This window comes from Palaemon carinicauda, chromosome 20 (assembly GCF_036898095.1).
Source record: "Palaemon carinicauda isolate YSFRI2023 chromosome 20, ASM3689809v2, whole genome shotgun sequence".
Taxonomy (NCBI): domain Eukaryota; kingdom Metazoa; phylum Arthropoda; class Malacostraca; order Decapoda; family Palaemonidae; genus Palaemon; species Palaemon carinicauda.
Window position 1 is genome coordinate 100,205,826 of NC_090744.1, and position 10,000 is coordinate 100,215,825.

The window sequence follows — 10,000 nt, forward strand, 5'->3', positions numbered from 1 at the left end:
AGGTATTTTTCATGTGTACATTCTATCCTCTGTATGTTTTTTAATAACATAATGGCATTTTAGTCTTGCTGTCTGTGTATGTATAAATTTTAAAGTTTATATATGACAGATTTATTTTAATGTTATTACTTATCTTAAAACATTTTATTTCAATTGAATTATTACTCCTCTTGCAGTTAATTTATTTCCTTATTTCCTTTCCTCACTGGGATATTCTCCTTGATGGAACCATTGAGCTTATAGCATCTTACTATTCCAACTAGGGTTGGAAGCTTAGCTGGTGAAAATAATAATAATAATAATAATAATAATAATAATAATAATAATAATAATAATTATAATAATAATAAAAATAATAATAATAAAAGTAATAATAATAATAATGATAATAATAATTATAATAAGGACAATAATAATATTAAGCTAAAATAAATAAAACCCAAACACCCTGAGGATTTTAAAATTGTTTTTATTGTCTTGACAAATTAGGTTCCAAATTTACCAAACTTTGATTAAAAAAAATGTCTTTCATCCAAGGAATTGGCGAATGTAATAAAACATACAAATCTCAATATACCTTCAACCTTTTCTGTATACCCTCAGATGTTCTTTTAAAAGACAGAAGTGACGAGAGAGGAATGAAAGAACCTGGAAACAGGATAATTGGAGAGAGTGTCTAAGCGCAAGAGAATAGCTTCCAGGAAAAAAAAGATCAAATGAAAAACGTTGAGTTGGTGGAGATTGAAATTGAACTAGCTATTTGGCAAATGAAAAATCTCACAGTCGAAGGATTTGACTTGACTCTATTCGAGGCATCGTGAAATTAAGAGCTGGTTAGTACAAAAGGGGTTTAGAACGTTGGATGAGTAAAACATTTTAGCCGGAAAAGGAGGATGCGAAAAAGGTAGTGCGAAGATAAAAGAGAGGATTGGCACATATTTCTAGAAGTTTTAAATGCTTTGTTGCAATGTTAAATCGAAAAGAAATATTACAAAATAATATTTCTTACAGAGATGAAAAGAATATTTTGTATTTGTGTTTTTTCCAGGAACTTAATTTCTATTTAAAGTTTCATCTCTTTAGAAGTCTATTTTCTATTTCATTTTTGTTCTCGCTTATGCTTGTATGACAATAGACATTCATTAAAACCGCATTTTTTTTATATAAACCAGAAAAAAGCGTGGAAATGGTCTATTTATATCTTCTGTTTCATAATGAGTTAGAAGTATTCAAAATAAAGAACATAAAAATATAGAATTAGCATGACCTTACAAGGTAAGGTGTTAGAGAGAGAGAGAGAGAGAGAGAGAGAGAGAGAGAGAGAGAGAGAGAGAGAGAGAGAGAGAGAGAGAGATAGAGTCGTTCGACCCACATACTGTATATGTATGGAACTATAAATTTATATAGATATATAGGCAAGTGATACCACTCGGGCCCATTGACATCCGACAAAGTAATATAACTAAGTGTTATAAGGATTGCAAAAAGTAATGGCGTTTTATGCTAGAGAAGCAAAAGGAAAAAAGATAAATGAATATATGTATGTATGTATATATATATATATATATATATATATATATATATATATATATATATATATATATATATATATAAACATATATACATATACACACATATATGTATTGTATATATATATATATATATATATTATATATATATATATATATATATATATATATATATATATATATATATATTAGAATACTCGCTTATACCATGGCGTATACATCGAACAATTTTGCCTCGAAGTTCTGATCGCAGTCTGAAATGGTTTTTAAACAATGATTACATATAAAAGGATTTACTTATAAAACATTTATATACAGCCACGAATAATTTTCCATACACACATTTTACCCCCCCCCCCCCTTTCCCCCCCTCCTCTCTCTCTCTTTATTGACGATGAACTTATACATACAGGCACGAATGATTTTCCATACATATATTTTACTCATTTTTATCTCTCTCTCTCTCTCTCTCTCTCTCTCTCTCCTCTCTCTCTCTCTCTCTCTCTCTCTCTCTCTCTCTCAGGACGATGATTTATACATACAGGCACGAATGATTTTCCATACAAACATTTTACCCATTTTACCTCTCTCTTCTCTCTCTCTCTCTCTCTCTCTCTCTCTCTCTCTCTCTCTCTCTCTCTCTCTCTCTCTCTCTCTCTCTATCTATATACTATATATATATATATATATATATATATATATGGACGATGCTTTATACATACAGGATCGAATGATTTTCTATACGTACATTTTACCCCTTTTACCTCTCTCTCTCTCTCTCTCTCTCTCTCTCTCTCTCTCTCTCTCTCTCTCTCTCTCTCTCTCTCTCTCTCTCTCTCTCTCTCTCTCTATGGGAGCTATGACTTTCTCCTCCTTTCTTTCAGCGTTCCAGGAATATCATAAAAGCCGTATGATTACAGAAGTGTCCCCTGAGAGCATGTTCAAAGCTGTTCAAAGCAGCACCCCGCAGAGAATAATGTAAAGGAACGGCCAGACGTGGCCTCTTCTTTATCTTTTTTTTTGGGGGGGGAGGGGGGAGGGGTGGTGGGATCTATTGCCTATTCATCTACCTAAACGAAAGGAAGCGTTACGTATATCCTTGATTTTGATTTTGTTGTTTTCAATATTCGTGAGAGAAGCAATTGTTTATGTGATTATGGCATGACGAATCAAATAAGCGATGTAAATGAAGAAGAGTGTGTGTCTGTCTGTCTTTACGGTGATCCGAAAGTTCCTCCCACAAAAATTCCACCCATGAAAATTTCGCCCTGAAAATTTCACCCTGAAAATTCCACCCCACAAAAATTTCACTCATGGAAAATTCCTTGTCTTTCCGTCTGTCTCTAAATGAAGATGAGTCCATGTGTCTGTCTTTACGGTGATCCGAAAGTTCCACCGACAAAAATTCCATCCATGAAAATTTCGTCCTGAAAATTCCACCCACAAAAATTTCATGAAAATTTCGTCCTGAAAATTCCACCCGCAAAAATTTCACTCATGGAAAATTCCTTCTCTTTCCGTCTGTCTCTAAATGAAGAGGAGTCCGTGTGTCTGTCTTTACGGTGATCCGGATGTTCAACCCACAAAAATTCCACCCATGAAAATTTCGCCCAGAAAATTCCACCCACAAAAATTTCACTCATGGAAAATTCCACCTCTTTCCGTCTGTCTCTAAATGAAGAGGAGTCCGTGTGTCTGTCTTTACGGTGATCCGGATGTTCAACCCACAAAAATTCCACCCATGAAAATTTCGCCCAGAAAATTCCACCCACAAAAATTTCACTCATGGAAAATTCCATCTCTTTCCGTCTGTCTCTAAATAAAGAGGAGTCCGTGTGTCTGTCTTTACGGTGATCCGGATGTTCAACCCACAAAAATTCCACCCATGAAAATTTCGCCCTGAAAATTCCACCCACAAAAATTTCACTCATGGAAAATTCCTTCTCTTTCCGTCTGTCTCTAAATGAAGAGGAGTCCGTGTGTCTGTCTTTACGGTGATCCAGATGTTCAACCCACAAAAATTCCACCCATGAAAATTTCGCCCAGAAAATTCCACCCACAAAAATTTCACTCATGGAAAATTCCATCTCTTTCCGTCTGTCTCTAAATGAAGAGGAGTCCGTGTGTCTGTCTTTACGGTGATCCGGATGTTCAACCCACAAAAATTCCACCAATGAAAATTTCGCCCAGAAAATTTCACCAACACATGGAAAATTTCCTTGTGTGTCTGCCGGTCTGTTAATGAAGAAGAGTCTGTCTGTTTGTCTTTACGGCGATCCGAAAGTTCCAACCACGGAAATCCCACCCATGAAAATTTTGCCCAGAAAATTGCACTCGCAAAAATTTCACTCATGGAAAAATCTTTGTAAATCAAAGTCCTTTTTAAAATAGTTTGTTTTTAGTTTTTTTTTCTTCTAAATTCTTCAGAACTTATTGTCTCATTTTTTTTGGACAAATTTGGATATTTTGCTTTCATGTCTCAACACCTCATTATGCGACTACTTTATCAGCTGTAATCAGCACTAATTGGTGAGAGAGGATTTACCCTGCTAATGATTTAATTCCCATGAATCTTCCTCATTTGTATTATCGTTTAGAAATAACTAAACTGCATCTCTTTATATTAGTTGAGATTTATTCTTGAAAATAAAAATCAAGATATTCTTGTTTTATTCCTTAATGAAAAACTAATTTTATTCATCATGAAATAACTTTAATTTTTTCATCAACTTAATATGAGCAAATAATTCCATATTATTATAACCAATTCTCAAGCCATTAACTTGTTATAGAAGACAGCATAAAAGATGATACCACACACTAATCTCTAATGATTTTATCTCATATCTAATAACAAGCAATGTAGAGAAGAAACACAAATTCACATTCTATTCGAAATATTAATTTAGAATAGAAAAACAATTATAAGGATATTATCCATTATGTTTTTTCTCTAATCGAATGCGAGAATTGGATAATTTTACGTAATTTCACTAAACCTCTTTAGTCTTATTTTATAATCAACAAAAAAAAAAAAAAGTATAGATTTACTTGCTGAGTCCTCAGCAGCCATTACCTGGCCCTCCCTGGTCCTTGCTTGATGGAGAGGGGTCTTGGGTGCTGATCTGTATGTATATATGGCCAGTGTTCCTTGCCTCTGTCATTCACGAGAGACCTTTAAACATTTAAATCTTAAATTTTCTCTATCACACTCGGATGACACATGAATATCTGCTTACTGGCAATACCAGCCGTATTGCAACGAAAGTTTGGTACCCTTGACAGTGAGGCATTTGTTGACCGAATGCCTCACTTATAGTAGTGAAAGAAATAGATATCTGTTTAATGCTCGAGGTGAGGATGGCAGGTTCATCCTTCCCAAGATTCTTGGACATGGTGTGTCCTACCATGCTAACAGTATTTCTAGCTTTATTTAAGGAGCAGGTCTTCTGAAAGCTGGTTAACTTTTAAAACTACCTCTTTGCTTTTATGGTTTTTAATTAAATACTCTTTATTCTTTGTTTATAATAAATGATATCGGCGTCAATGACCTTAGATGTCAGGATGCCAGAAAACCTCAAATAAATTAAATCATATTAAATTTCTATCTCACTTTCACTCCATTGGAATTGTAGGCACCGTTCGATCATCATGTTCTAAATAAAGTTTCTCAGAGAAGCCTACTCTCCCTTTCTTCTATGAGCTCTTCTGGCTATAGGCCTATGAGTGCCAACATAATAACCTCTAAGAGAATATATACCATCCTCAATCCGGCTCTTGTCCTTGTACAGTACAATAGATTTTGTACAGCAATAAAAGAAATGCTGATTAGTATTACTCTCTTCTCCATATTCTCAAAAATATTAGTATTTCTTGTTTACCGTAAGCACACAGTATACTAGAGGGAAACTCAGTAGAGCGCAGACCTCCTCCGAGGAAGCTTATTTCTCGACGTTTTGCTAGACTTTAAACTTGACATTATCATGTATTAATTGGCATGGATTTTCATGCACTCAATATGAACCCAGTTTGAAGTCTATCACAACGATGTCCAAACTTATGGCTGATTACATGCATTGGACATTTTGCTTGACCGTGACTTCGACCTTTGACCTTGACCTTCCAAAAATTTAATCATTCCCTGCTTTATACTGTACATAACAGATCATCTCTGCATGATTCAATGCTCAACGATTAAAATTGTGGCCAGGAATCTTTTCAAAAACAAACACACACACAAACAGGGGGTGAAACCTAACCTCCTTCCAACTTCGTTGACGGAGGTAATAAATAATATTGTAAACGTTCAGTAACACAACTAAAATACGGAAACAGATGAAAAAAACTAAACCACCTTGCATAATATCATACACTTCCCTATATTCCTGGAAATATCATTACTTCTTGCTTACCGTGGGCAAGACGTAAGTACACAGTAAATAAATAACAATCTTCTAAACGTCCAGTAAACACCACTAAGATACGGTAACAGAGCATTGCTGCCTTTCCCAAAACAGGTAAACAACTGAACAACTTGATTCAACCAGCCAAACACCGCTCGAATGAAAGAAATAATATGGAGGGAAAAGAAAAAATAAGCTGAATAATTACGTAAATAGTTTATGTTGAAGGTTGATAGTATAAAGGATAATAAATAAGGGTGCATTTTGCATTCCCTTTAAATCGATTTTAGAGTTATGGTGGCATATGTGGTAACGTCCCTGACTGGTGATCGCCAGACTGGGGTTTGAGCCCGGCTCAAACTTGTTAGTTCCTTTGGTCGTTGCAACCTCACCATTCTTGTGGGCTAAGAAGGGGGGTTTACGGGAGCCTATAGGTCTATCTGCTGAGTCATCATTAGCTATTGCCTGGCCCTCCTCATTCCTACCTTGGGTGGAGAGAGGGGCTTAGGTGCTGATCATATGTTTATATGGTCAGTCCCTAGGGCAGTGGTTCCCAATCTTCGTCACTTGAGAAACTCCTGAGACAATTTATCTCATCCCAAGGAACCTCAATATATATATATATATATATATATATATATATATATATATATATATATATATATATATATATATATATATATATATATATATATATATATATATATATATAAATTTTCCTTCTCCCGGTACGTTTAACGAAGAAAAAATAATATATCAATGAAAAAGTAATTAAATAAAACATGAATTTTCACGGAACCTTAAGATTACGCGGAACTCTGGTTGGGAATGTCTGCTCTAGGGCATTGTCCTGCTTGATAGGGCAATGTCACTGTCCCTTGCCACTGCCATTCATGACCGACCTTTAAACCTTAAAGGACAAATTATGGGAATGTTCCTTTAAATCAATATTACGGGAAAATTATGGGGTCGTCCCTTTAAATCGATTTAAAGGGCAAATTTTTGGGTTGTCACTTTAAATCGAATTAAAAAGAAAATTGCAGGGTTGTCCCTTTAAATAAATTTAAAGGGGAAATCATGGGGTTATCCCTTTAAATAAATTTAAAGAACAAATCATGGGGTTGTCACTTCAAATCAATTTAAAGGGCAAATCATGGGGTTGTCCCTTTAAATCAATTTAAAGGGCAAATCATGGGGTTGTCCCTTTAAATCAATTTAAAGGGTAAATCATTGGATTGTCCCTTTAAATCAATTTAAAGGGCAAATCATGGGGTTGTCCCTTTAAATCAATTTAAAGGACAAATCATAGGGTTTTCCTTTAAAATCAATTTGATGGGAAAATCATAGGGTTGTCTTTTCATGTCCATTTAAAGGGCAATTCATGGGGTTGTTCCTTAAAGTCGATTTAAAGGGCAAATCATAGGGTTGTTCCTTTAAGTCGATTTCAAGGGTAAATCATAGGGTTGTTCCTTTAAGGCGTTTTTTAGGGCAAAGGGACGTATAATATACAGAAAAAGTAAACCTAGTATTGTTGATATCTCGAACTACCATATAAAAAGTTATGCATGTCATCAGATTCCTTAACTGAGAATCCAGGAAATCGTCAAAAGAAAATGAAGGTAAGAACAGTATCGCTATTTTTTCTGAAAACTGAGTATGCATTTGCAACTCTTGTTGTTAACAGTTGTAATGTACGTGTATATCATACACGCTCATACATTGTAATGCAATTGGTCTCTCTCTCTCTCTCTCTCTCTCTCTCTCTCTCTCTCTCTCTCTCTCTCTCTCTCTCTCTCTCTCTCACTGATATTAAAAAAACAGTTTGAGGATATCATTGCATGTTGCATATTGTTAAAGTTTTTATGTCACTGTTATCCTCAACCATTTATATATAATATTATGATGTCGCTTTAATAATCCAGCCATATCCAGCCCGTTTACCATAAAGTATTAATGAGTAAATGTACTAAAAGCAATATTTTGTATAACAATTGCAGGTAAATTCATTAGCATCCTATTAAACGATGGGATATACATTAGCTCCTGCATAGAGGATGACAGTATTTACATACATAACATCGTACAATATTATGCTCTCATTCCCACGGTTGAATGTTATGTAAAATCAGCTTAATTCATTCATGAAAATAACGCTGCAAGAATATTCTCCTTCCTAATTTGCAGGTAACATTATTCGATCCAAGTTTGCATATAATAATTAAACCTTTGGCTGCGAGATTTCAAGGAGAATTAGACTTTCATTTAGTGCAACATTTTCATGAATACCTAATTTTTCACACCGTTTCTTACGATTATGTTTAATTAAAATTTTGTTTGCTCTCTTGAAAAGAGGAAATTCACATTCAGCCTTTTCTATGACGTGAGTTTACTCTTGTTAATAATGTTCATTTATTTGAATACCTGAGGAATGTTAAGTAGAGGGTGGGTGAGAGGGCCTACCACAACCCCCTGTGGGGAGAGGGGAGCCGGAAGATGAAAAACGCCCACACTTGTTACATTTCAACAGCTCGAGACACCAAGTTCGATGCCCCATTCTCTCTCTCTCGCTCTCTCTCTCTCTCTCTCTCTCTCTCTCTCTCTCTCTCTCTCTCTCTCTCTCTCTCTCTCTCTCTCTCTCTCTCTCACGCACATACCTTTAACACCTGCAGTCTCTAGGCACACAGGGAGACGAGACACACACAAGGTCAATACGAGAGAAGGAAATAAAGCGGTAATGCAAGGGACAACGAGCGCCCTCCAGGCACCATTACACCCTGCAAGGAAAAATGAGAAAATGCCTATTGCATCTGAATTCTCCCAATTCTCTAGGAACCGGCTTTGTTATTTTTTAGTGCTTTGTTCAAGAAGCTATTTGTATGACTTGCTGTCTGCTTGGTTCTTTTTTCCCCCGATGTTACCCAGGAGATATTGTTGTGCTTCTTCGAAGCTTCGAAGTTTGTTCCTAAAGGTATTGATGCTTTGAGGCAAAAGCCTTTAAAGGTTTTCAAGCTTGGCTCATACATTCATTTATATACTCCCTGCATATTACTATCTCCCTCTATCTCTATCCATATCTTGCTTGAAGGATCACCCAAGTAAAAATAGCATCGTTCGCAATATCTTTATATGAATTCCATTTTGGATTAATAAAACACTAAACACTTAATCATAGTGACGCGTATTTGTAAATAAACGTGGTCTACAAGTAAGCCATTGTTTATTACTGGTAATCTACATCAAGAAATTATATAGATTACCTCGAATTACAACTTATAACTATAACCTATAAGCCTTCCTTGAAGTGTGGGTTATCTCTGCCTCATGCAATATTATATACCAGATGAATAAAACACTCCCTAAAAAGGGGGCGTATTTTAGACGCAAAACACATAATGCCACTAACTTCCTTTTCCACCCAAGATAGAACCTGGGAGGACCAAGCAGGGGTTATTTAGGGATCAAGAGGTTGATTTATGGGGCCCCTCAAACCACCCTCCTACAAAGCTCTGAAAAAAAAGTCAGATACGGATTTTTACTTGTGAAATATATTATATCCTAGATGGGTTTGCACTTTGGGAGTCAGAGATTGAGATGAGGGCTTGATCTACGGCCTAGCATGTTGCTATAATGACTAAAACTATGGGCTCAGAGATTGCGATTAGGGGGTATTCAAAGAGCTAAAATATTGCCATGAGGGTTTGAACTAGTTGCTTAAAGAGTCTCTTAACTACTTAATTAAGGGCTAACATATTGCTATATGGGATTGAACTAAAGGCATAGAGATTGCGATAAGGGCTTTATCCAAGGATAAAAATATTACCATAAGGGCTTGGACCAAGGGCTTAGAAAAGGTGATGACAGCATGAATTATGGCCTAACAGTTTACTATAATGGCCTGACCTAAGGGTGAACATAATGCCTTTAAGGTTAAACTAGGTGTTTGCGAACTGTGATAAGGGATTTATTAAGTGTTGTTTTAATATTGTTAATGTTTTTAAAATATTTTATTTGAATTGTTCATTACTTCTTATATCGTGTGTTTATTTCCTTATTTCCTTTCCTCACAAG

The 10,000-nt window shown here is 35.4% G+C and overlaps 1 protein-coding gene across 1 annotated transcript in view; it reads left to right on the forward strand.

Annotated features, from left to right (window-relative positions):
* Positions 1–10,000, forward strand: part of LOC137659557 (uncharacterized) — a 119,148-nt gene that overhangs the window by 72,660 nt on the left and 36,488 nt on the right. The window lies entirely within an intron of this gene.